The sequence below is a fragment of the Carcharodon carcharias genome, assembly GCF_017639515.1.
Source record: "Carcharodon carcharias isolate sCarCar2 chromosome 27 unlocalized genomic scaffold, sCarCar2.pri SUPER_27_unloc_1, whole genome shotgun sequence".
NCBI classification, from domain to species: domain Eukaryota; kingdom Metazoa; phylum Chordata; class Chondrichthyes; order Lamniformes; family Lamnidae; genus Carcharodon; species Carcharodon carcharias.
In genome coordinates, this window is record NW_024470624.1 from 1,531,333 (window position 1) to 1,558,645 (window position 27,313).

General features: G+C 45.0%; 1 protein-coding gene and 1 long non-coding RNA gene across 2 annotated transcripts in view; one reads left to right on the forward strand and one right to left on the reverse strand.

Annotated features, from left to right (window-relative positions):
* Positions 1-27,313, forward strand: part of LOC121273703 (zinc finger protein 229-like) — a 1,112,939-nt gene that overhangs the window by 245,202 nt on the left and 840,424 nt on the right. The gene's annotated exons all lie outside the window — the stretch shown is intronic.
* LOC121273734 lies at positions 7,386-10,344 on the reverse strand. Its single transcript, XR_005942069.1, has 2 exons — positions 10,296-10,344; positions 7,386-9,160 (listed from the first exon to the last, which is right to left on the reverse strand). It is a non-coding gene; the product is annotated as an uncharacterized LOC121273734 (long non-coding RNA).

Genomic DNA, 27,313 nt, shown 5'->3' on the forward strand with positions numbered 1-27,313 from the left:
CAACTCTCCTTCCATTCTCACAGTCTTGTGCCTGATATACACCCTCACAATTCCCCTTAAGGTGCTGATTCATGCTGATCAACAGATCCACGCTCACTGCTTCCGGTCCGAAAGCTAAAAATTTAGATCTAAGTATATTTACTGATCAGAAGCAAGGGAAGAATCTGAGGAAGAACATTGTTTTGGTTGAGAGTGATCATGATCTGGAATTCGATGATGACGAGGGTTGTGGAAGCAGAGACGATCAATCATTTCAAAATGAAATTGGATGGACACTTGAAAGTAACAAATTTGCAGGGCTATGGAGATGGAGAGGGGTGGGACTTTTTGGATTGCTTTACAGAGAGCTAGCAAGGACTAGAGTTGACAAATGGACACCTTCTGTGCCATAATGACTCTACGACTGGAAATATATAGCATAACTATAGTACTAGAAGATCAGAAATGATCAGTTAACTTTATTACAGAATCGTAAACAATGTACATAATACGTGCCATATAACATAAAACATATCTCTGTCCTGTATTAATTTACTGTCCCCTTAAATGTCAGCCATCTCCTGGGGAAACCACCCCTTTAATTGTAAACATTAGGAAAGAGACCATCCTTTCAGCCAGACAAATAAATGTGTCAAGCTGAGGGAGAAAAGGATGTCAATGTCTTTAAGAGAGAGAGAGAGACCTGGGCCAACCTTTCCAGAGTCTGCACCCTCCTGGATTCATTTCCTTTCCCTTCAGTTCCTGCAAGTCAACAATTTCCCCCCAGAATGAGAAAAGAAATGGAAAGGGGGAGAAAAGAAAGTGTTTTACGCACAGATGTTGGACACAGGAGGAAGTTTTATTCTGTGTGAAGCTTAATCTTCATTCACACAAAGCCCGGGCTCTGATTGGCTGGAGGATCAGGGTCCTTCCGTTCCTCCAAATTTTCCCATTGGTTAATCCTTCAGCATGGAGGGAAGGGGGGGGGGGGGGGGTGGGGGGTGGGGGGGGGGGGGGCAGCAGGCTCCCTCCCGCACATGCGCAGCTTCGCCTCTCCTGAGATCTCCGAGCGGCTTCGCGCTCTGGCCGGTGACGTCACCCGGTTGGTCTTTGACTCTCGAAAGAGAAAAATTTCTCTCTTCTGTCTGTGGGAAAAGGTTTCAAACATCAGGCAGCGTCCTGCGTGTCGTCAAGATTCAAACTGATCACCCAATCTGGATAGACTCAAGGACACAGACTTTGTAGAGAAACCGTGGAGATTTCGGGACTGAGCAAAGATATTCACCAACCTGTTCACACTGAGGAGAGGGAGAGGCCATTCACCAGCTCCATGTGGGAAGTGGTTTACAGGTTCTATCAGCTGACTGACCCATCAGCGACTTCACACTGAGGAGAGGGAGAGGCCATTCACCCGCTCCATGTGGGAAGTGGTTTACAGGTTCTATCAGCTGACTGACCCATCAGCGACTTCACACTGAGGAGAGGGAGAGGCCATTCACCCGCTCCATGTGGGAAGTGGTTTACAGATTCTATCAGCTGACTGACCCATCAGCGACTTCACACTGAGGAGAGGGAGAGGCCATTCACCCGCACCACGTGGGAAGTGGTTTACAGGTTCTACCAGCTGACTGACCCATCAGCGACTTCACACTGAGGAGAGGGAAAGGCCATTCACCTGCTCCATGTGGGAAGTGGTTTACGGGTTCTATCAGCTGACTGACCCATCAGCGACTTCACACTGAGGAGAGGGAGAGGCCATTCACCCGCTCCATGTGGGAAGTGGTTACAGATTCTATCAGCTGACTGACCCATCAGCGACTTCACACTGAGGAGAGGGAAAGGCCATTCACCTGCTCCATGTGGGAAGTGGTTTACGGGTTCTATCAGCTGACTGACCCATCAGCGACTTCACACTGAGGAGAGGGAGAGGCCATTCACCCAATCCATGTGGGAAGTGGTTTACAGGTTCTTTCCGCTGACTGACCCATCAGCGACTTCTCACTGAGGAGAGGGAAAGGCCATTCACACACTCCACGTGGGAAGTGGTTACAGATTCTATCAGCTGACTGACCTATCAGCAACTTCTCACTGAGGAGAGGGAAAGGCCATTCACACACTCCACGTGGGAAGTGGTTACAGATTCTATCAGCTGACTGACCCATCAGCAACTTCTCACTGAGGAGAGGGAGAGGTCATTCATCCGCTGCATGTGGGAAGTGGTTTACAGGTTCTATCAGCTGACTGACCCATGTGACTTCACACTAAGGAAAGGCCGTTCCCACGTGCTCACTGTGTGGAAACAGATTCATTCAGTCAGCCCACTTGCTGACAGAACAGCGCAGTCACCCAGGGGAGGGTCCATTCACCTGTCCGAGAGAGGGAAGAGATTCACTTGGTCATCCAGTCATGAACCATATTCATTCTGACAATAGTTTAATTGTTCTTTGTCGGTGTTTATGCTCCACATGAGCCTCTTCCAATTCGACTGCACTGACCTCTGTCAGCAGAACATTCCATTCCTGTTTCCCTCAAGCGTTCATCTCATCCCTCTTCAATGGACCTATCTTGTTTACCTCAATCGCTCCCTGTGGTAACGAGTTCGAAATTCTCACCACTCTTGGAGCAAAGAAAGTTTCCTCCTGAATTCCCTGTTGAATTTATCAGTGACAAAATCAGAATCACAGAATTGTTATGGAACGGGAGAAGGCCATTTGGCCCATCATCTCCGAATGAGCATTATCACCTCATGCCAATCTCCTGCCTTTTCTCTATAACCCTGAACATTGCTTCTATTCAAATAATCATCTAATGCCCTCTTGAATGCCTCGATTTAATCTACCTCCACCACATTTCCAGATAGTGCATCCCAGACTCGAACCACTCGCTGTATGAAGAAGTTTTTTCTCACATTGCATTTGCTTCCTTTGAAAATCACTTAGTCTGTGTCCTCTCATTCTCGATCCTTTTATGAGTAGGAACAGTTTCTCCTTATCCAGACAGTCCAGACCCCTCAGAATATTGTACACCTCAATCAAATCTCCTCTTAGCTTTCTCCTCTCCAAGGACAACAACCTGACTTCACCAATTTATCTTCATAACTGAAGTTTCTCACCCTAAGAACTATTCTTGTAAATGTCTTCTGCACTCTCTCCAATGCATTCCCAGCTTTCATAAAGTGTGGTGCCCACTGTATACAATACTGCGACGATTTGATATCTAAGGCCCCCAGTTCTGGTCTCCCCGGACAATTGAAAACATCTTCTCTACATCAACCCTATCCCACCCCTTCATAATCTTAAAGTCCTCTATCAGGTCAGCCCTCAGCCTTCTCTTTTCTAGATGAGAAAAGCCCCAGCCTGTTCAATCTATCCTGTATCTGAAACACTCTCAGTCTGGGAACATCCTTGTGAATCTTGCTTCCACTTTCTCGACTTCCTCTCGATCTTTTTGATAATTATGGAGACCCAGAACTGGTCGCGCTATCCCATATGTGGTCTAACCAAGGCTCGATACAAGCTTAACATGACGTCTCTGATATTCAATGTTATTTCTCTAGAAATGAACCCCATATATGGGTCCCACAATTCAGGAAAGATGTCAAGGCCTTCGAAAGGGTGCAGGGTTCAGTGACAGGAATGAGGAGCTTCAGTGATGTGAACACACCGGAGAGGCCAGGGTTGTTCTCCTTAGAGCAGTGAAGGCTGAGAGGAGATTTGATAGAGGTGTTGAAGATCATGAACAGTTTACATTGAGGAAATAAAGAAAGAAACTGTTTCCACTGACAAAAGGGTTGTTAACCAGGGGACACAAATTGAAGGTGATTGACATAAAAGCCATAAGGGAAATGAGGGAAATAAATCTTTACACAGTGAGGTGTTGTGATCCGGAATGCACTGCCTGAAAGGCTGGTGGAAGCAGATTCAACAAAGGGAATTGGATAAATCCTGGAAGGGGACGAGTTTGCAGGGCTTATGGGGAAAGGGCAGGATCGTGGGATTAATTGAGTAGCTCTTTAAAGAGCCAGCACAGGCACAATGAGCTGAATGGCCTCCTTCTGTGCTGTGAGATTCTGTGATCACAGGTAAATAAATGTGTCTCTGTGATATGTACAATATGATGTTAATAATGTCTGGAATTCCCACCCTGCCATCTCTTTGAAAGGACTCTCTGATTCATCCAACTGCTCTGCTCTTTCCCCACAACCCTGCAAATTCTTCCCTTTCAAGTACTTGCCCTTTGGAAATATACTATTGAATCTGCTTCCAGGCAGATCAGAGCAACTCGCCTGTGTTAAAAAAAAGCATAGAAACATAGAAAATAGGAGGAGTAGGCTATTCGGCCCTTCGAGCCTACTCCACCATTCATTATGATCATGGCTGATCATCCAACTCAATAGCCTGCTCCCGTTTTCTCCCCATACCCTTTGATCCCTTTCACCCCAAGAGCTATATCTAACACCCTCTTGAAAACATACAATGTTTTGGCCTCAACTACTTTCTGTGATAACAAATTCCACAGGCTCACCACTCTCTGGGTGAAGGAGTTTCTCTTCATCTCAGTCCTAAATGGTCTACCCCATATTCTCAGACTGTGACCCCTGGTTCTGGACTCCCCCACCATCAGGAACATCCTTCCTGCATCTACCCTGTCTATTCCTGTTAGAATTTTATAAGTTTCTTTGAGAACCCCCCCTCATTCTTCTGAACTCCAGCAAATATAATCCTAACCGACTCAATCTCTCCTCATATGTCAGTCCCACCATCCCAGGAATCAGTCGGGTAAACATACGCTGCACTCCCTCTACAGCAACAACATCCTTCCTCAGATAAGGAGACCAAAACCACACACAATATTCCAGGTATGGTCTCACCAAGGCCCTGTATAATTGCAGCAAGACATCCCTGCTCCTGTACGCGAATCCTCTGGCTATGAAGACCAACATACTATTTGCCTTCTTTACTACCTGCTGCACCTGTATGCTTACCTTCAGCAACTGGTGTACAAGAACACTCAGGTCACATTGCACATTCCCCTCTCTCAATTTATAGCCGCTCAGAAAATAATCTGCCTTCCTGTTTTTGCTACCAAAATGGATAACCTCACATTTATCCACATTATACTGCATCTGCCATGCATTTGCGCACTCACTCAGCTTGTCCAAATCACACTGAAGCATCTCTGCATCCTCCTCACAGCTCACCCTCCCACCCAGCTTTGTGTCATCTGCAAATTTGGAGATATTACATTTAGTTCCCTCACCTAAATCATTAATATATATTGTGAATAGCTGGGGTCCCAGCACCGATTCTGTGGTACCCCACTAGTCACTGCCTGCCATTCAGAACAAGACCCTTTATTCCTTCCCTTTGTTTCCTGTCTGCCAACCAGTTTTCTATCCATCTCAATACACCACCCCTAATCCCATGTGCTTTAATTTTACACAATAATCTCTTATGTGGGACCTTGTCAAAAGCCTTCTGAAAGTCCAAATAAACCACATCCACTAGCTCCTCCTCATCAACTCTACAGGTTACATCCTCCAAAAATTCCAGTATATTTGTCAAGCATGATTTCCCTTTCGTAAATCCATGCTGACTCTGTCCGATTCTGCCACTGTTTTCCAAGTGCTCAGCTATTAAATCTTTTATAATGGACTCTAGAATTTTCCCCACTATCGAAGTCAGGTGACTGGTCGATAAAATCTCATCTCCCTCACTGGCTCCTTTGCCAATTACCTTAGAGGGACTCACATTCTGTTAAAGAGCCTGCCAACACCTCTCACCCACTTTCCCTAAAGTGCAGAAATCCAATCATGAAAATTCCAGAAGAATCAAATATTTTTACTGATAGAAGTATATTAATGAAACAGAACATCGTTAAAAAGAACATAGAATTAGTTGAGGATCAAAGATGACCGGAGTAAAAGGATGTGCACAATGTTCTGGACCCAAATGGTTTCTCTTCGGCTCCTCTGTATCCTGTTCCCATGACTCCCCACTTTGGACACAGGAGCACTGAACCCCAGGGGTCAGGTCGCCATCAGCCCCGGTCACCACCTCCCGTGCACCGATTGGTTGGAGGCCCATTTCCCAGTCAGTCCTCCAGCACCTTCCTGTCTCTCAGTGCGACACCCATGGCAGTTTCCCAACTGGGGCGCAGGCCCCGTTATTCTCAGCTAAATTCAGCCCTCAGCTCCGTCGCCTGGCTGTCATTGACACGAGCAATAGACAGAAAGGTGCTGGAGGATCAATGGGAATGCGAAACCTGTGGCTCTGAACCAACACTTCAACATTTGTCAGTCAAATACATGTTATTTACACTAGGGTTTTTATTACTGGCTTAGACACTGGAAGAAAAAAGAGTGGGATTATAAAGGGTTAATTTCCCTTTCTAACATTGTACTGTCTATTGTGTCAGCCGTGGCTCAGTGGATCACACTCCCACCTCTGAGTCAGAAGGTTGTTGATTTAAGTCCCAGTCCAGGGACCTGAGGACAAAAATCACATCCAACATTCCAAGTGCCAGCACTGAGGGAGTGCTGCACTGTCAGAGCTGCTGCCTTTTGGACAAGATGCTAACCCAAGGGCCCTGTCTGCTGCTTAAGGTGGACATAGAAGTTCCCATGGCTACTATTTTGAAGAAGAGCAGGTGAGTTATCCCTGGTGTTGTGGCCAATGTTTACCAATCAACATCACTAAAAACAGATCATCTAGTCAGTATCACATTGCTGTTGTGGGATCTTGCTGTGTGTAAATTGGCTGCCGTGTTTCCTACATTACAACAGTGACTGCCCTTCAGAAGTACTTCATTGGCTGTAAAGCGCTTTGGAACATCCTGTGGTTGTGAAAGACGCTATATAAATGCACATTTTTAAATTTAAGACTGATGTTACCTGATCTTGTTATCTGTAATTTAATTGATTTCAGCCACCCCCAACTTGACATTTAATAAATTCACTTTGGTTCGGACAAGACTTCAACCAATTGAGCCAAAGGCAGAATTATCTGGATAGTAAATTTAAAAATAAACTTATTAAAAGAAAATGTTTACTTCACAACTTTAAGACATTGATTTTTACAACTTCTTGTGGGTGATCAGTCCATAGAAGCGTAACCCTCTCTGGCTCCTTCTTTGACAGTAATTCTTGTTGAATTCACCTTTGGGAGTCTGGCTCCTTCTCTGACAGTAATTTAGTTGGAACTCAGCCTCGGGAGTCTTCAGTACTTGGCTAGCAAGGAAGGCCTTCAGAATCTCTACTTTTATCCCCAAAGTGACCATTACCTCACTTCAGAGTTGGGTCTTTTGTAACATGACAATTGGTCAATTTGGTTCCTAGTTAAATTAATTGGATCCTCAATTATGTCCAGCACCTTCTCTCATTGTCTTAGACAGGAATACAATAAAACTGTTTCACTATCCCTTTATCTGATTCTCTCCAATCCCTTATTCATACAGATTCAAATGTTGAGGACAATCAGAACTAGAAGGTCTCTCTTGTCAGTACATTTATCTTCATTGCACATTCTTTACATACACAGCAATTAAGCTTTTACATTTCTACAGCAAATAAAGCTCAGTCTTTTACCATAACTACTGATTCATTATTGATTCATTAACTGTAACTCAATTAAGGCTCACTACTTATTCAATCATATGTTACTGTTTGTTAACTAAAACAGTAATTGTGGAAAAAAGAGATGTCGAAGGTTTTCATCTTGCACTCACCAGAACATTCGCAAAAGGGAAAAGGGAACAACAATTTATACTTCATGAGAGGAGAGTGCTGATTGGTTGGCAAATGGACTCTGATTAGTGGATGCATTGCCGTGGACAATGCACCGTGTAACTGATGACTCGTGTCATTCTCATAAATCCTCTCTCCAGCCTCGACACTCAATGGAACAGAGACAAATGCATTTATTTCAGATCTACCTGTAGAAGAAACAGGATAAATTAAATGTCCTTCATCAGCTTTTGTGAATCATTTTAGTGGAGATGGGCACTCCCAGGCTCAAAGAACATCAGCCACTGGAAGCAAAGTTGTGAGATCGGCCAGTCCAGCAGAAAGAAACCGTCCCACTTCACCAACTGTCAGAACGAACATGGTTCAGTTGTGGATGTGATTAACAGCAGCAATAACAGCAGAATCCAACCTTGGAATCACTTGTGAACTCGCTGGAGTATCAGCAGGTGTGGTGACTGAGAGAATCCGTTCCCACACTCTGAGCAGGTGAATGGCTTCTCCATTGGTCAATTGTGTTTCCACAGGCTCGGGAACTGACTGAATCCCTTCCCATACTCAGAGCAGGTGAATGGTCTCTCCCGGAGTAAATTCGCTGGTGTCTCAGCAGGTTGGATGAATCAGTGAATCCCTTCCCACACTCAGATCAGGTGAACAGCCTCTCTCTACTGTGAGCTCGCTAGTGTCTCAGCAGGCCGGATAAGTGATTGAATCACTTTCCACACACAGAGCAGGTGAGCGGCCTCTCCCCTGTGTGAACTCGCTGGTGTGTCAGCAAGTGGGATGTATGACTGAATCCCTTGCCACGCTCCAAGCAGGTGAATGGCCTCTCCTTGTTGTGAACTCGCTGGTGTGTTAACAGGTGGGATGAATTCCTGAATCCCTTCCCATACTCAGAGCAGGTGAACAGCCTCTCCCCAGTGTGAACTTGCTGGTGTTTCCAAAGGGTGGATGAATCAGTGAATCCCTTCCCACACATGGAGCAAGTGAACAGCCTCTCCCCAGTGTGAATGCATCGATGATTTTCCAGTGCAAACGGGAACCGGAAACCCTTCCCACAGTCCCCACATTTCCACAGCTTCTCCATGATGCAGGTGTACTTGTGACTCTCCAGGTTTGATGATCAGTTGAAGCCTCGTCCTCACACAGAATACGTGCACAGCCTCATCCCACTGTGAATAGTGTGATATATTTTCAGGCTGTGTAACTGGCTCTTTCCACACTCATTTTACTGGAACATTCTCACTCAGGTGTGTGTGTCTCGGTTTATACTCAGTCACACTGATGATGAAAACCTTTTAGAGCAGACAGAACAAACATTTCTCCTTCCAGATTCAACGACCAATGATATTCAGGTCCTGATGAATTAGATGACTCTATCAGATCTTGACACAATGTTTGTTTGAGATTTCAGTCTGAAAATCCTCCTCTTCTCATATCCTGTAAACGGTGTTTACAAAAATCATCTGTCAGTACAGGATAGAAATTCAGAACAGACAATTCTAGTTTCTATGGAAAATTCTTCCCTCTCTTGTTCCCAAACTCTGTAAATTTCCGTCCCACACACTTTCCCTCGATTCTCATTCTGCTGTACTCAATATACACCCTCCCAATTCTCCTGCAGGGGCTGATTCGTGCTGATCGACAGATGAAGACACATTGCTTCCCGTCCATGATGTGAAAAGCATCAAATAAGAACATTTCCTGATCAGAGAGACAGGGAGAATCTGAAGAAGATTTTTTTTAGGCAGTGATTGTCCATGATCTGGAACTTGCTGCCAGCGAGGGTGGTGGAAGTGGAGACGATTCATGATTTTAAAATGAAATTGGATAGGCACTTGAAGGAAATAAACTTGCAGGCAATGGGGATATAGAGGAGGAATGGGGCTGAGTGGGTTGCTCTACATAGAGTCAACATGGACTCGATTTGCTAAATGGGCTCCTTCTGTGCTGTAATGACTATATCTGTTACTAATGAACCATAAATAACTTCCACTAGGCATAAAAACAAAAATCTGCAGACGCTGGAAATCCAAAACAAAAACAGAATTACCTGGAAAAACTCAGCAGGTCTGGCAGCATCAGCGGAGAAGAAAAGAGTTGACGTTTCGAGTCCTCATGACCCTTCGACAGAACTAGGTGAATCCAAGGAAGGGGTGAAATATAAGCTGATTTAAGGTGTGTGGGTTGGGTGGGGGGAGAGAAATGGAGGGGAGTGGTGTGGTTGTAGGGACAAACAAGCAGTGATAGAAGCAGATCCACTAGACATATCTCTGTCCAATATTAATTTACTGCCCTGTAAATGTCAGCCATTTTCTGGGGAAACCACCCCTTTAATTGTGAACATTAGGAAAGAGACCATCCTTTTAGCCAGACAAGTAAATGTGTCAAGCTGAGGGAGCAAAGGATGTCAATGTCTTTAAGAGAGAGAGAAAGAGAGGCCTGGGCCAACCTTTCCAGAGTCTGCACCCTCCCTGGATTCACTTCCTTTCCCTTCAGTTCTTGCAAGTCAACAATTTCCCCCCAGAATGAGAAAAGAAATAGAGAGGGGGAGAAAAGAAAGTGTTTTACTCACAGATGTTGGACACAGGAGGAAGTTTTAGCCTGTGTGAAGCTCAATCTTCAGTCACACAAAGCCCGCGCTCTGATTGGCTGGAGGACAAGAGTGCTTCCGGTGCTGCAGACTTCCCATTGGTCAATTCCCCACCTGAAGACAATGAGGGTCGGAAGCCCACGTGGGAGAAACTTTGCCCGCCAGCCGCGCTAAGCTGTTGTCCAATGGGAAAGGCTGGAAGACGGAACAGACAATGATCCCCCGGTCAATCAGAGCGCGGGCTTTGTGCCCGTCCACACCTCATTCCCGCACATGCGCATTCATTCCGAAAACTCGCAGGCTCACATGCGCAGGCCATCGTCTCCCCAGCACATGCACAGCTTCCCCTCTCCCTTGGACATGCGCACTCCCGGGGCGCCCGCCCGCGCGGCGGATAGAGCTGTTTCCCCAGCGAGGGGGATTGTGGGAGATGAGGCCGCCATTACTCATCAGGTGGCCAGTCACCAAATTCCTGGGACTTGGATGGAAAGTGGGGGTGGAGGGCGCAACGACCAAAGTACATGGGAGTAGTCACTGGATTTGATTGTGACGCCCCCTTAGCAAAACAATTTGTTCACTTCAAGTGTAAAGATTTAGACACCTGGCTGACACCTTGGGGAGGGCAATAGGTGAATGTGAATGTGAACCCGAGAGTCAGCACCTTCAGGGGAGGATAATTTGGTGGAAAAGCTGGAGGAGAATCGTCGGATAAGTTACTAAGTTCACCTTCAACACCTCTTTGTCCTTTTGTCTGTGACATCTTTTGGTTGTCTCCACCTATCACTGGCCCTCTATCCAGCTCTCTTGTCCCAACCGCTCCCCCCCCCCTTAAACCAGCTTATATTTCACCCATTTTCTATTTTTCCTTAGTTCTGTTGCAGAGTCATGTGGACTCGAAACGTTAACTGTGCTCCCTTCCACAGATGTTGTCAGACCTGCTGAGTTTTTCCAGGTACTTTTGTTTTTGTTTTCGATTTCTAGCATCTGCAGTTTTTTGCTTTTATCTTAGTAGTCTAAACAAGCTTCGATACAAGTTAAACATCATCTTTCTGCTTTTCAATACTATTTCTTTGGAAATGAACCCCATATATGGACCCCATAATTTAGGAAGGATGTCAAGGCCTTGGAAAGGGTGCAGGGATTTAGTACGGGGACAGGAATGGGGAACTTCAGTGATGTGAACAAACTGGAGAGGCCGTGGTCATTCTCCTTGGAGCAGTGAAGGATAAGAGGAGATTTGACAGAGGTGATCAAGATCATGAACGGATTACATCGAGGAAATAAAGAGAAACTGTTTCCACTGACAAAAGGGTTGTTCCCCAGAGTACACAGATTGAAGGTGATTGACAGAAAAGCCAGAGTGGAAATGAGGAAGATAAATCTTTACACAGTGAGGTGTTGTGATCCAGAATGTACTACTTGAAAGGTTGGTGGAAGCATATTTAACAAAGGGAATTGGATAAATACTTGAAGGGAACTAGTCCTGGGGCCTAATATTTATCCCTTAATCAATATCAGTAAAAACAGGTGACATGGTAATCATCACATTGCCAAATGTGGGATTTTGCTGTGCACAAATTGGCTGCCATGTTTCCAATTGTGCCTACACTTCAGAAAGAGCTTCATTGGCAGTGGAATGCATTGAGAAACCCTGATGTTGTGAAGGCGTGATATAATTGCAGGTTTCTTTTTAAACTGACATGCTCCTATCCTTACAGGCAGTTCATCCAGCAGAAGCATGAGCCAGCACAAGCCAGCTGACTGGGGGGACAGGAACTCCCAGTGTGGACCGAGGCTGCTTCCCTTCAGAGGACACAGAATCCATTGTGGGAAGTGGCCATTTAAAGAGGTGCCTTGTCTTGCTGCTCTGAGAATCCAGCCCTTTTCCCCCTGTGTAATGCTGGCTGAGAATAAACATCTGGGCTGCTCAATGTACTGAAAATGATTTGCTTTTGTTCTCTTTGTCTGAAACTAAACTGGAAGGAAAGGGATAAAATTCTGTAACGTAAGAGAATTCCAGATATTATTGACATCAGCATACATATTACAGAAACAGATTTATTTATCTGTCATCACAGAGTATCACAGCACAGAAGGAGGCTATTAGACCATAAGACCATAAGACATAGGAGCAGAAATTAGACAAATCAGCCCATCGAGTCTGCTCTGCCATTCAATCATGGCTGATAAGTTTTTCAACCCCATTCTCCAGCCTTCTCCCCGTAACCTTTGATCCCCTTACCAATCAAGAACCTATCTATCTTGGTCTTAAATACACTCAATGACCTGGCCTCCACAGCCTTCTGTGGCAATGAATTCCATAGATTCACCACTCTCTGGCTAAAGAAGTTTCTCCTCATCTCTGTTCTAAAAGGTCTTCGCTTTACTCTTAGGCTGTGCCCTCGGGTCCTAGTCTCTCCTACGAATGGAAACATCTTCCCCACGTCCACTCTATCCAGGCCTTTCAGTATTCTGTAGGTTTCAATCAGATCCCCCCCCTCATCCTTCTAAACTCCATCGAGTATAGACCCAGAGTCCTCAAATGTTCCTCATATGTTAAGCCTTTCATTCCTGGGATCATTCTTGTGAACTATTCGGCACATCGTGCCTGTGCTGGCTATTTGAAAAAGCTACTCAATTAGTCCCACTATCCTGCCTTTTCCTCATGAGCCCTGCAAACTAGTCCCCTTCTAGGATTTATCCAATTCCCGTTGTTGAATCTGCTTCCACCAGCCTTTCAGGCAGTGCATTCCGGATCACAACACCTCACTGTGTAAAGATTTATCTTCCTCATTTCCCCTCTGGCTTTTATGTCAATCACCTTCAATCTGTGTCCTCTGATTAATAACCCTTTTGTCAATGGAAACAGTTTCTCTTTATTTCCTCAATGTGAACCGTTCATGATCTTATTGTGAGGAGCCAGTGTTTGGATACTTTGAAGAACAGTGAATTTTGGACATTCTCCCTCCTGAGTTATTTTTAAAAGTCTGGAATTTTAATTCAGGGCTGTGAATGTGCTATTCTTCAATAAACCACGGGTGAATTAAGCTACCCAGTGGGAACACCTGGAGGGGGAAGAGATACTTTGTCTATCTAAATTAACAAAGAACTGCTGTTGCCAGGCTAAATACTCCTGTTGATTGGTTAAAAACATCTGGCCTAAGAGAAGTATTCTTTGAACATCTTAGTCCTCTAGGACCCTGAGTCTGAGAGTATGTGTGTGCCTTCGAATCAGACTGCAAAAAATACTCTCTCTTTCCCTCTCTCTGCCCCACCTTTGCTTAAACTTTTCTCAAAAATGTCCCATCAGGATAATTTGTCTGTTTTTCTAAGGTCTGCAGAGTTGTGACAAATAAGAGCCATCAATGACAGTTTTACCAAAAAATCCGTCTGAACAATCCAGACCTATTGTGACCAGAATTCTGTGAGATTAACAGTGTTGTGATCTCTTCAAATGTTATCCTTTTAAAAGAAACTTTCCCATACTCTAGCTTCTCCAGGGGACTGTGTTTGTGTTGTCCTGTTGTGTGTGTATGTGCGTATGGGGGTTTGAATATTTTTTTTTAAAAGGGGTAAATCATTGCACTTCTAAACTAAATGCTGTTTATTAACTAGTTCATTCACTTGCTTTTAAAAAGTAATTTGTTTTATAATAATTCAATCTTTTGTGTTTACTGAAAGAAGCCTGGTTACAGTTTTTCTCAGCTGGGAATAATAGTATCAAAGGATAACAATTGACCTGTTTTGTGGGTGAATTAAATAGTTAAACTATTGTTATGATCTGTGAAGAAGTGGGGCTAGAATTAACTGCGCAATCCTCCCATCTTGGTCCATAACTTTGTCTAACTTCAGATAAAAAGAAAGACCCTGAACAGTCACATTGTTCTGCTCCATGGAATAATGTATGGAAAGGGTTAAATCCAATAAAACTAACCCAGTAACAACAATGACCAGTTGTCTAATGACAACAGGCCTGATTCGAGATGAGTTAATATTAATTCAGGCGTTAAAAGTGGGTTTCAAAAACCATCTTGGTCTTGTGAGTTGGACTCTATTCGCAGAGAAACTGAGGGACCCCTGGGGCAGGATTTTGGGAAAACACTGTTGGTTCAGAAACCTGAGGAAGATTCACACTTCTACCTGTTGAAGTGGGGAAAGTTGCTTGTGTATTTTGTAAGTAAACCTTTTTCTTTTAAATATGTATTAATATTATTTGCTACTCCAGAGTCTGGTCTTGCCTAATGCTTAAGTTTCCTTTGAACTTAAGTATCTTCGAGGGTCAATTTGGAACCAAGAAATTAGGTGCCTGCAGCCAAATTAAACTGAGCCTAAATTTTGATTATACACCCCTTTTAAAGTGACAGAGGACGTCGAGAAGATGCAAGAAAGATTCACAAGGATGATAACAGAACTAAGAGTGCTTAAGTTACAGGGTAGAGCGAACAGGCTGGGGAAGCCAAGGCGTGACCTGATAAAGGACTTCAAGATTATGAATGGTTGCAACGGGGTTGACGTTATCAAGTCATCGTTGTCAATACAGGACAGAAATTCAGAAAGTGACAATTCTAATTATCATAAGACATGTTTCTCCTCCTCCAAATTAGAAACATCTGCCACCACCAAACCCCCCCCCCCCCCCGCCGCCCCCCGCCAATGCAAGCCCTCCTCCCTATTGAATTTAACACTAATTAATCTTACTATCCTACTCCTGCTTTTTCCCCAATTCTCCTCCCCTGAAGGTGCTGACTCTCGGGTTCAGTTTCACATTCACCTATTGCCCTCCCCAATATGTCAGCTAGGTGTCTAAATCTTTACACCTGAAGTTAACAAACAGTTTTGCTAAGGGGCGTCTTAATCAAATCCAGTGACTACCCATATGCACTTTGTGTCCGGGTGGGATCACTGCGCCCCACACCCCCACTTTCCATCCCAGTCCCAGGAGTTTGGAGACTGGGATTCGGATGAGTAATGGCAGCCGAAGCTCCCACAATCGCCCGCGCTGGGGAAACCGCTCTATCCGCCGCGCGGGCGGGTGGCCCGGGACTGCGAATATCAGAGGGAGATGGGAAGCTGCGCATGTGCAGAGAATGGGGTTTCCCATTGGCCAACCGCTCAACTCATCTGGGGGTAAAAGGGTATCCCGCGCCAGGGAAGGATTCCGCTGCCCGATTGACTTCAGGCGGGAGATTGACCAATCGGTAGAGTTGGAGGACCGGTAGGACTCTGGTCCTCCAGCCAATCAGAGCGCAGGCTTTGTGTGAATGAAGATTGAGCTTCACCCAGACCAAAACTTCCTCCTGTATCCAACATCTGTGAGTAAAACACTTTCTTTTCTCCCCCTTTCCATTTCTTTTCTCATTCTGGGGGGAAATTGTTGACTTGCAGCAACTGAAGGGAAAGGAAGTGAATCCAGGGAAGGTGCAGACTCTGGAAAAGTTAGCCCAGGTCTCTCTCTCTCTTAAAGACATTGACATCCTTTGCACCCTCAGCTTGACACGTTTATTTGTCTGGCTAAAAGGATGGTCTCTTTCCTAATGTTCACAATGAAAGGGGTGGTTTCCCCAAGAGTTGGCTGACATTTAAGGGGGCAGTAAATTAATATCGGACAGAGATATGTTTTGTCTTGTTATAAGGTATATATTCTATATAAATTATTCATGGTTCTGTATTAAAGTTCATTTTGTTATTATAATATAGAACTGTACCTACGTTATATATTTCCAGTGTTGGAATCATCACTAGGCTTCCTACCGATTCTGTGGAGCAATCCAGTCAGTCCCATTCCCCCTCTATATCCCCATTCCCCAGTCAGTTTATTTCTTCCAAGTGCCCATCAAATAGAATTTTGAAATCGATGATCATCTCCATTTCCACCAGCCTCATAGACAGCGAGTTCCAGGTCATCACCACTTGCTCCCAAAGAAAGTTCTTCCTTGCATCCTCCCTCCATTTCCAAGCAAGTAACACAGTTCTAGTGCACAGTATTACAAACATTTTTATTCCAGTAATTTAGAAATCAAAAGGCTAGCAGCCTGCATAAAGAGTTTGAGGTCCCTGTGCCCAGGACAGGAAGCAGTGAGCATGGATCTGTCTGTCGATCAGCATCAATCAGCACCTTCAGGACAATTGGGAGGATATATATTAGGTACAGCAGAGTGAGAATGGAGGAAGAGTGTATGGGTCGGAGATTTACAGCTTTGGGGCAGTGGAAGAGGAAAGAATGCACCACAGCAGCTAGAATTGCCTGTTCTGAATTTCTATCCTGTACTGACAGTGATGACTTTTGTAAACTTCTTTTGCAGGATATTAGAAGGGGAGGATGTACAGTCAAATATCTCAAACTAAGCACCATGTTGTGATCTGATGGAATCACTCAATTCATCAGGAGCTGAATATCACCGATCATTGAAACTCTGAGGAGAATTGTTTGTCTGCTTAAAATGATTTTAAACATCAGGGGGACGGGAAAAGCACAGAGACATGCACGCACCTGAGTGAGAGTGTTCCAGTACAACAACTATGGAAAGAACTTTCACCAGTTACACAGGCTGAAAAATTAATACACCATTCCCTGCAGGGAGAGACCATACACATGTGTGTGTGGATGAGGATTCAATCGATCATCAAACATACAAAGAAATAAGGACACCCGCACCATGGAGAAACCATCAACATGTGGGGATGGTGGGAAGGGATTCCGGTTCCAATCTGTGCTGGAAACTCATCAACATGTTCACACTGGGAAGAGGCCATTCGACTGCTCTGAGTGTGGGAAGGGATTCACTCAGTTATCCAACCTGCTGACACACCAGTGAGTTCACACTAGGGAGAGGCCATTCACCTGCCCCATGTGTGGAAAGAGATTCAGTCGGTTATCGAGCCTGGTGACACACCATCGATTTCACAATGGAGAGAGATCATTCACCTGCTCTGTGTGTGGGAAGGGATTTAGTGATTCATCCACTCTCCTCACATACCAGCAAGTTCACACTGGAGAGAAGCCATTCACCTGCTCTGATTGTGGGAAAGGATTTAGTCGGTCATCCAACCTGCAGACACACCAGCGAGTTCACACTGGGGAGAGACCGTTCACCTGCCCTGTGTGTGGGAAGGGATTCTCTGATTCATCCATCCTGCTGAGGCACCAGCGAGAGCTCACACTGGGGAGAGGCCGTTCACCTGTTCTGAATGTGGGAAGGGATTCTCTGATTCATCCATCCTGCTGAGGCACCAGCGAGTTCATACTGGGGAGAGGCCATTCACCTGCTCTCAGTGTGGGAAGGGATTCACTCAGTTATCCAGCTTGCAGAGACACCAGCGAGTTCACCAGTGATTCCAGGGTTGGATTCTGCTGTTATTGCTGTTGTTAATCACATCCAGGACTGAACCATGTTCATTCTGACAGTTGGTGAAGTGGGAGGGTCAGAGGGTTTCTTTCTGCTTGGCTGGCTGGTCTCCTGACTTTGTTGCCAGCGGCTGATGCTTTTTGAACCATGTTGCAAATACCTGGTTTCATATTTCATGAATCACCGAATGAAAGGGTGTTTTGGAAATCATCAATGTTTACTTTGCATTTCAGTTTGGAACCTCCTGAAACATGCCACTTTGCCATGGAGATGGGCTATGGGTCCTTTTGTTTAATTTATCTGGGTGTTTCTCAGAGAAGACAGTCACAGATTTGGTATTGGGTACTTTGCAACACACTCGGTGTTGGTGACGGTGGAAAAGAAGCTGGAAGATTTGCCTCGCTTGGAGCTGGAAGAAGAAATCTGCAGTGACCCTCACCCAGAAAGGCATTTCGTCCTGTGGCAGAAAGCAGTCTTACACAACAAACATACAAATGAGGAGCAGAAGTGGGCTATTCAGACCTTCAAGTCTGCTCTGCCATTCAATAAGATCATTGCTGATCTGATTGTGTCTCAATTCTACTTCACTGTCTACAGCTATAACCTTCGACTCCCTTGTCAATGAGGAATCTTTCTCACTCAACTTAAATATACTCAATGACCCTGCTTCCGCTAAATTCTGTGGAAGTGAATTCCAAAGACTAATGACCCTCTGAGAGAGAAAAATTCTCCTCATCTCCATCTTAAATGGGAGACCCCTTTATATTTAAACTGTGTCCTCTTGTTCTAGTCTCTCCCACAAAGGGAAACATTCTTTCAGCATCCACCCTGTCAAATCCCCTCAGGATCTTATATGTTTCAATAAGATCACCTCTCATTCTTCTAAACTCCTGTGGATACAGAAAGGGAGGAAATAGATAAGGAAAGAGACAGGGAGCTTCAAAGAGAGGGCAGATTAAGTGAATGGGCCAAAATTTGGCAGATGGAGTTTAATGTGGATAAGTGTGAGGTTATCCATTTTGGTCGGAAGAATAAAAAGGCAACTTATTATTTAAATGGAGAGAAACTTCAGAATGCTTCAGTGCAGAGGGATCTGGGTGTCCTCGTGCATGAGTTGCTGAAAGTTAGTATGCAGGTACAGCAGGTAATAAGGAACTCAAATGGAATTTTGGCATTTATTGCTAAAGGAATAGAGTATAAAAATAGGCAAGTGTTGTTGCAACTGTACAAGGCATTGGTGAGACCGCCTGGAGTACTGTGCACAGTACTTACTTGAGGAAGGATGTAGTTGCACTGGAGGCGATTCAGAGGAGGTTCATGTGATTGATTCTAGAGATGTGGGGCTTGTCTTATGAGGACAGATTGAGCAGTTTAGGCTAAATATTCGCTAGAGTTTAGAAGGATGAGAGGAGATCTAATTGAGGTATATAAGATGTTAAAGGGGATAGACAAAGTAGACATGGAGCGGATGTTTCCCCTTCTGGGGCACTCTAGAATGCGAGGCCATAGTTTTAGGGGTGGTAGATTTAAATCAGAGATGAGGAGGAATTACTTTTCTCAAAGGGCTGTGAATCTGTGGAATTCACTACCTCAGAGCGCAGTGGATGCCGGGACGCTGAATAAATTTAAGGAGGAGACAGACAGGTTTTTAATTAGTAATGGGTTGAAAGGTTCTGAGGAGAGGGCAGGAAATTGGAGTTGAGGCCAAAATGAGATCAGCCATGATCATAATGAACGGCGGGGCGGGCTCGAGGGGCTGAATTGCCTACTTCTGCTCCTAGTTCTTATGTTCTAAACAAACTGGAAACTTTGAACTGGCTAAAGAAAAGCTTAATTTAGGTGGTGAAAGAGAACCTAATAGTTCACATGAGGAGTCGAGTCCCACTCCGAGTTTTGATTTGACAAAGAATCTTCGCCTATCGCCTCATTTCACTGAGGACGGAATTTGAGGATATTTTATCTCATTAGAGAAAGTTGCTACAAAGCGAGAGCAGCCAAAGGAGACACAGAATTTGTGAATCGCATGGAAAACTCAAAGTATTAGAAAGAAAAATCATAGTTCAAAATGAGGAAGCTGTCGACATCATTCACAGAGAGTTAAATAAAATTCATCCTCAATGGGATGGGGAAAAACTGAAAGATTACAAATTGTTTCATGATCAGACCAAACAAGAATATCAAACCTGAAATGAAAACAGAAAATGCTGGAAAATCTCAGCAGGTCTGTGGAGAGGGAAACAGAGTTAATGTTTCGAGTCCATATGACTCTTCTCTGAATTTCCAGCATCTGCAGTATTTTGCTTTTATCTTAAGAATATCAAACCTTTCTGCCTGATCATAAAAAGCATCTGAGTGATATTCTCAAAGTGACCAAGGAAGATTTTAACCAACATAAGAATGAGTTGTTGGTCTTGTGGAGGCTGCAGCTCACTTGGAGTTTGTGTGAGGGGAAAAGAGGCTGGAAGATTTGCCCAGCTTGAAGCTGGAGAAAAAAATCTCCAGAGGTCCCTAAGGTGAAAGGCAGTTGGCCTTGTGGCAGAAAGCAGTCGGCTTGAACAGTGAGTTTGGACAGCGCTGTGAAAAAGCTGTGGGAGCCGACTGGAAAAAAGCAGTCGGTCTGTCCAATGTCAGCTCAAGAAGGCAGTGGAATCCTCATAGAAAGAAAGAGTTTGGGAAGTCTGGGTGCCAGACTGGGAAACTGGGGACAAATCAAAGTAAATTCCAGAGGGCTGTGGCATTCCTTTGGGTTGGTCCTCAAAGAAAGTGAATGAACTTTCAGTATTTTGTAAGAGAAGGGAACATTTGGGGAGGGAGTAAAAGGAAAACTGAATTCATAGCATACACAGATATAAACTATAGTGTAAAGGAAGGAGTGTTTTTTTTTGTATATACAGTAAAGTTTGTTTTCATTTAAAAGTGTGAAATTTTGTGGTGTAGTTCTTTTGTTAAACATTGGCTGTTCAGATTTCTCTTTAAACACTAACTGTCCCGACCGGGATGGTAACATTCTAGTTTGGTGCCTGGCGAGGAAAGTGACCAGAAACGGTCAGTGAGAATCTCCACACAGAGCAAGACAGCAAAAGCCAGTCAGGCTCAGGAAGAGGTGAACAGAGGTGTATTCAAGTTACTGAATGGGGCAGCGTGGCCTGTTTGTTCTTGTTTGTCATGGGGAGCCGATCGGAACCAAAGACTCTTTCTGTTCTTTAATGGGATGTGGACGTCGCTGGTTAGGCCAAAATTTATTGCCCATTCCCTAATTACCCTTAAGAAGGTAGTGTGAGCCATTTCTTGAACCACTGCAGTCCATGTGGTGTAGGGACACCCACAGTGCGGTTAGGGAGGAAGTTCCAGGATTTTGAGCCAGCGATAGTGAATGAACGGGGATATATTTCCAAGTCAGGATGCTGAGTAGCTCGCAGAATGGGGGATAGGTTTGCAGCCCATTCCTTGTGGAGCAAGTACCTGGTCATGGTTTTGCTTCACATGAAAGCTGCAGATAAAATGCAAGTGCAACCTGAGTCTGGACTCTGAAACCGGAGGGAAGCAGAATGAGTCCTGAAGAGCAGCACCAGAGACGACTGAAGGGTGACCTGATGGAAGTCTTTAAGATTATGGAGGGGTTCAATAATCCAGTAGGGATTTCATGAGAAACCTCTTTGCCCAGCAAATGGTGAGAATGTGGAACTCACTACCACAGCGAATGGTTGAGGTGAATAGCATGAATACATTTAAGGGGAAGCTAGACACATACATGACGGAGAAAGGAATAGAAGGATATGCTGATGGGGGAAGATGAAGAGGGGTGGGTGGAAGCTCATGTGGAGCATAAATACTGACAGAGACCAATTGAGCCGACTGGCCTGGCCCTGTGCTGCAGACTCAATAGAACAGAGAAAAATGTATTTATTTTAGATCTACCTGTAGTGGTAGGAAAAGCATTATTTACTATACAGGGTAAAATGTACTTCATCAGCTTTTGTGGATCAGTTCAGTGGAAATGTGCCCTTCCAGGCTCAAAGAGCATCAGCCCACCGGAAGTATAGTTGTGAGGCCAGCCAATCCAGCAGAAAGAAACCCTCCGACCCTCCCACTTCTCTAACTGTCAGAATGAACATGGTTGAGTCCTGGATGGGATTAACAACAGCAATAACAGCAGAATCCAACCCTGTAATCACTTGTGAACTCGCTGGAGTGTGGTGACTGAGAGAATCCGTTCCCACACTCAGAGCAGGTGAATGGCTTCTCCATTGGTCAGTGGTGTTTCCACAGGCTTGGGAACTGACTGAATCCCTTCCCACACTCAGAGCAGGTGAATGGCCTCTCCCCAGTGTGAACTTGCTGGTGTCTCAGCAGGGTGGATGGATCTCTGAATTTTTTCCCACAATCAGAGCACATGAACAGCCTCTCCCCAGTGTGAACTCGCTGGGCAATCTGCAATTTGGACAACTGAATGAATCCTTTCCCACACTCAGAGCAGGTGAATGGCCTCTCGTTGGTGTGGACTCGCTGGTGTTCCAGCAGGTTGGATGAGCTTCAAAACCTCTTTGTGCAGTGAGAGCAGCTGAACAGTCTCTCCTCAGTGTGAAAACGCAGGTGAGACATCAGTTCCTGAGAGCTTTTGAAGCTACTCGCACAGTCAGAGCATTTAATGGGTCTCTCATTGGTGTGAGTGACATCGTGTGTCGGCAGGCTGGAAGACCGAGTGAACCCTTTCCCACACACGGTGCAGGTGAATGGCCTTTCCCCAGTGTGAACTCGCTGGTGTGTCAGCAGGCTGCACGATTCACTGAATCCTTTCCCACACTCAGAGCAGGTGAACGGCCTCTCCCTGGTGTGAGCTCATTGGTGTGTCCACAGGGTGGATGAATGTTTAAATCCCTTCCCACACTCAGCAGGTGAATGGTCTCTCTCCAGTGTGAACCCGCTGGTGCCTCATCAGGTGGGTTGAATGAGTGAATCCTTTCCCACACTCAGAGCAGGTAAACGGCCTCATCCCGGTGTGACTGTGTCGATGAATTTCCAGCTTTGATGGGGATATGAATACCTTCCCACAGTCCCCACATTTCCACGTTCTTTCCATGGTGCAGGTGTCCTCGTGTCTTTCCAGGTTCAGTATTTAACTGAGGGGTCCACACACACAACACGTGTACACTCTCCTGCGCTGTGAATGGTGCGATGTTTCTTCAGGCTGTGTAACTGGTGACAGCTGTTTCCACACAGTGCACTGGAAACTCTCTCACTCAGGTGTGTGTCTCGGTGCTTTTCCAGTCACACTGATGTTTCAAACCCGTTGAAGCAGACAGAACGGACAAACATTGCTCCTTCTAGATTCAAAGGCAAACAATATTCGGGTCTTGATGAATTAAGCGAAAGGGGTAAAAATTGATTTCCTCACAGATGTTGCCCAGAGGAGGAAGTTTCAGTCTGAAGCTCATTGTCCAACTTCCGCATTGTGACGTCCACAATGGAACCCTGCCTGAATCAGCCAATAGGAATCACTCTGCTCCGCGGTGACGTCCTCGGGTTCCAGTCTGCAGACCAGGCGAGCGGACACTGGAGCCCCGCCCCCACCCATTGTTCCCCCTCCTCGAGCCAGGGTTGCCAGGCAACCGGCTGACGGCTCCGGCCAGAGCGAGAAGCCACTCGGAGAACTCGGGAGAGGGGAAGCTGCGCATGTGCAGGGGACAACCCGCCCTTTCCCTTCATGCTGAGGGACTGACCAATGGGAAGACTTGGAAGACCGGAAGGACTCTGGTTCCCCAGCCAATCAGAGCGCGGGCTTTGTGTGAATGAAGATTGAGCTGCACACAGACTAAAACTTCCTCCTGTGTCCAACATCTGAGTAAAATACTTTCTTTTCTCCCCCTTTCCATTTCTTTTCTCATTCTGGAGGGAAATTGTTGATTTGCAGGAACTGAAGGGAAAGGAAGTGAATCCAGGGAGGGTGCAGACTCTGGAAAGGTTGGCCCAGGTCTCTCTCTCTTAAAGACATTGACATCCTTTGCTCCCTCAGCTTGACACGTTTATTTGTCTGGCTAAAAGAATGGTCTCTTTCGTAATGTTCACAATTGAAGGGGTGGTTTCCCCAGGAGATGGCTGACATTTAAGGGGATGATAAATTAATACAGGACAGAGATATGTCTAGTGTTGTTATATGGTATATATTAGATATATTACTGATGATTCTGTGATAGAGGCCATTTGTTATTATATCTACCTTTTTTATATAGTACAGTGTATATTTCCAATCATTTCCAGGAGCAGCAGCTCACCACCACCTCCTCAAGGGCATTTAGGGATGGGCAAAAAACGCTGGCCTCGCCAGTGACACCCACTTTCCATGAATGAATAAAAAAGATCCTTGCAGTCCAGAAGGAGCCATTTGCTAGCTCAAGTCCATGCCAACTCTGTGTAGAACAATGCAGCCAGTCCCTTTCCCCCTCTGTATCCCTGTTCCCCTGTAAGTCTATTTTCTTCAAGTGCCCATCCAATTCAATTTTCAAATGCTTGATCATCTCTCCTTCCACCACCCTCATAAACAGCGAGTTTCAGGCCATGACCGCTAGCTGCCTAAGAAAAGTTCTGGTCACATCCATCCTGTATCTCTAATTGGCTAATACAATACTGCACATTAAATACGTTAAATATGTATATCCGACCAAGCCGCATGAAGATTTTCACTCCCTGTGTTGAGGACAGGACATGGTGAGCATGGACCTGTTGGTCAGCATGAATTGGCACCTTCAGGAGATTTGTGAGGGCATGCATTAGATAGAGCAGAGTGAGAAAGAAGGGAGAGTGTGTGGGACGGAGATTTGCAGCTTTTGTGGACCAAGAGAGGAAAGAATGTTCCAAGGAAACTAGAACTGTCCGTTCTGAATTGTACTGACAGTGATGACTTGTGTAAGTTCCTTTTACAGGATATTTGAAGGGGGGGATTTTCTGACAGAAATCTCAAACCAAACATCATGTCAAGATCTGACAGAATCAATTGATTCACCGGGACCAGAATGTCATCGGCTTTTGAATTTAAAAGGTTTGTTTATTTTCTCTGCTTGAAAAGATTTTAAACAGCAGTGTGACTGGAAAAGCACCGACACACACACACACATACACCCGAGTGAGATTGTTTCAGTGCGCTGACTGTGGTAAGAGCTTTAACCTGAGAAAATATTGCACCATGTTCTGTGCGTGGTCGAGGCTTCAACTGATTGTCCCACCAGGATAGACACAAGGACATCCACACCATGGAGAAACCATGATAATGTGGGGACTGTGGGAAGATCCCCCTCTGCGCTTGAAACCTATTGACGCAGTCACACTGGGGAGAAGCTTTTTACCTGCTCCAAGTGTGGGAAGGGATTCACTCAGTCATCCCATCTGCAGACACACCAGCAAGTTCACTCTGGGGAGAGCCGTTCACCTGCTCTGAGTATGGGAAGGGATTCAGATCCCCATCTAAGCTGGAGATTCCTCAACGCAGCCACATTGGAGAGAGGCCATTCACCTGCACTGAGTGCAGGAAGCGATTCAGTCATTCATTCAACTTATTGACACACCAGCAAATTCACACTGGGGAGAGCCGTTCACCTGCTCTGACTGGGAAGGCATTCAGTAATTCATCTGGCCTGCAGAAGCAACAATGATTTCATGCCGGGGAAAGGCCGTTCATCTGCTCTGAGTGTGGGAAGGGATTCACTTGCTCAGCCCACATGCTGGCAAACCAGCGAGTTCACATCAGGAGAGGCCATTCACCTGCTCTCAGTGTGGGAAGCAATTCAGGAATTCATCCAACTTATTGACACACCAGTGTGTACACACCGGGGTGAGACAGTTTACCTGCTCTGTCTGTGGGAAGGGATTCAGTGATGGATCTGCCCTGCGGACACACCAGCGAGTTCACACCAAGGAGAGGCCATTCACCTGCACCGTGTGTGGGCAGCGATTCAGTCATCCAGCCTGCTGGTACACCATGTCACTCACACCAATAAGAGACCCTTTAAATGCTCTAACTGTGGGTGCGGCTTCAAAAGTGCTGCAGTTCTGAGGATCCACCAGCGCGTTCACACTGAGGAGAGACCGTTCAGCTGCTCTCAATGTGCAGAAAGTTTTAGAACGTTGTCTGATCTACAGAGACATCAGAGAGTTCACACCGGAGAGAAGCCATTCGCCTGCACCGAGTGTGGGAAGAGTTTCGCTGATTCATCCAACCTGCGGAATCACCGGCAAGTTCATACTGGGGAGAGACCATTCACCTGCACAGTGTGTGGGAAGGGATTCAGTAATGCATCCAACTTTTTAACACACCAGCGATTTCACACTGGAGAGAAGCCGTTCACTTGCCCTGAGTGTGGGAAGGGATTCACTCATTCATCCCACCTGCGGAGGCACCAGCAAGTTCACAGGTGATTCCAGGGGTTGGATTCAAATGAGGTTCTTCAGTTAGTTGGAGAGACTGGAGCAGCTGAAATTTCTCTCTTTAGGTCGTAGGTTCTTAGGGCAGAGAATGGGGCCATTCGGTCCAATGAGTTCATGTCGGCTCTCTGTAGAGCAACCCATTCAGTCACATTGCCCCGTTCTATCCCCATATCCCTGTAGGTTTATTTCCCTCAAGCGCCCATCCAGATTCCATTCGTAAATATTCCATCATCTCTGCTTCTACCACCCTTGTAGGATGTGGGTTCCAGGTCTTTATCACTCAATTTCAATGCACAAAATCTCATAGAGCACAGAAGGCCATTCAGCCCATCATGCTCATGCCAGCTCATGAAAGAGCTGTCCAATTAATCCCTTGCCCTGCCATTTTCATTTCCTTTGAAGAATCTTACCATTTTCCTTTTGAAGGATAGAGTCCAATCTGCTTCTCGCACCTTTTTCAGACAGTGAATTCCAAATCACAGCAACTCACTGTGTTTTAAAACAAATCATTCAGGATATGGTGTGTTTGGATTCTCAGAGTATTCAAAATGGTGACAGACATTGTTATTACTCCAAATTAAGACTCAATCTTGATCAATGATTTTGATGAAAGGATCGGTTGTCATATATCCAAATTTGTGGACAAATTTTAAAAATGCATTTCTATAGCACCTCTCATGACCACAGGACTTACTAAAGTGTTTAACAGCCAGTCAAGTACTTGTGAAGTGTTGTCACTGTTGCAATGTAGGAAACTATAGGTAGGCCTGGGTAATCAAATTTAGTTTTAACAATCAATCACTTTCATACTGTATTCACTGTTCGAAGTAGCAAGGTCAAGGAAGCCATTTTAAACTCTAATGTGGTTGGATCTGTACTTTAAAAATTAACACTGTATAAATGTAAATGTTTCTCTAAACTGCACAGCTAGCAGAAATTGTTTACACAAAGAAATTATTTCCTAATATTCAAAAGCTACAAGATATCATATTCTGCCAATGTCCAGCTCAAGAATAAGGCTCATTATTCAAGCCAATCCAGACTAGTATTAGCTGCTAGAATTAGCTGTTGTCCTCCATAGATTATCTTCTTGAACCAGTGTATCTTCTATTAGCCAAACGTATTAATTAATACAGTAATCTATAGTTAACTATCAGTAATAGATGATTGAATAAGTAGTGAGCCTGAATTGAGTTACAATTAATGAATAAATAATGAATCAGTTGTTTTAGTAAA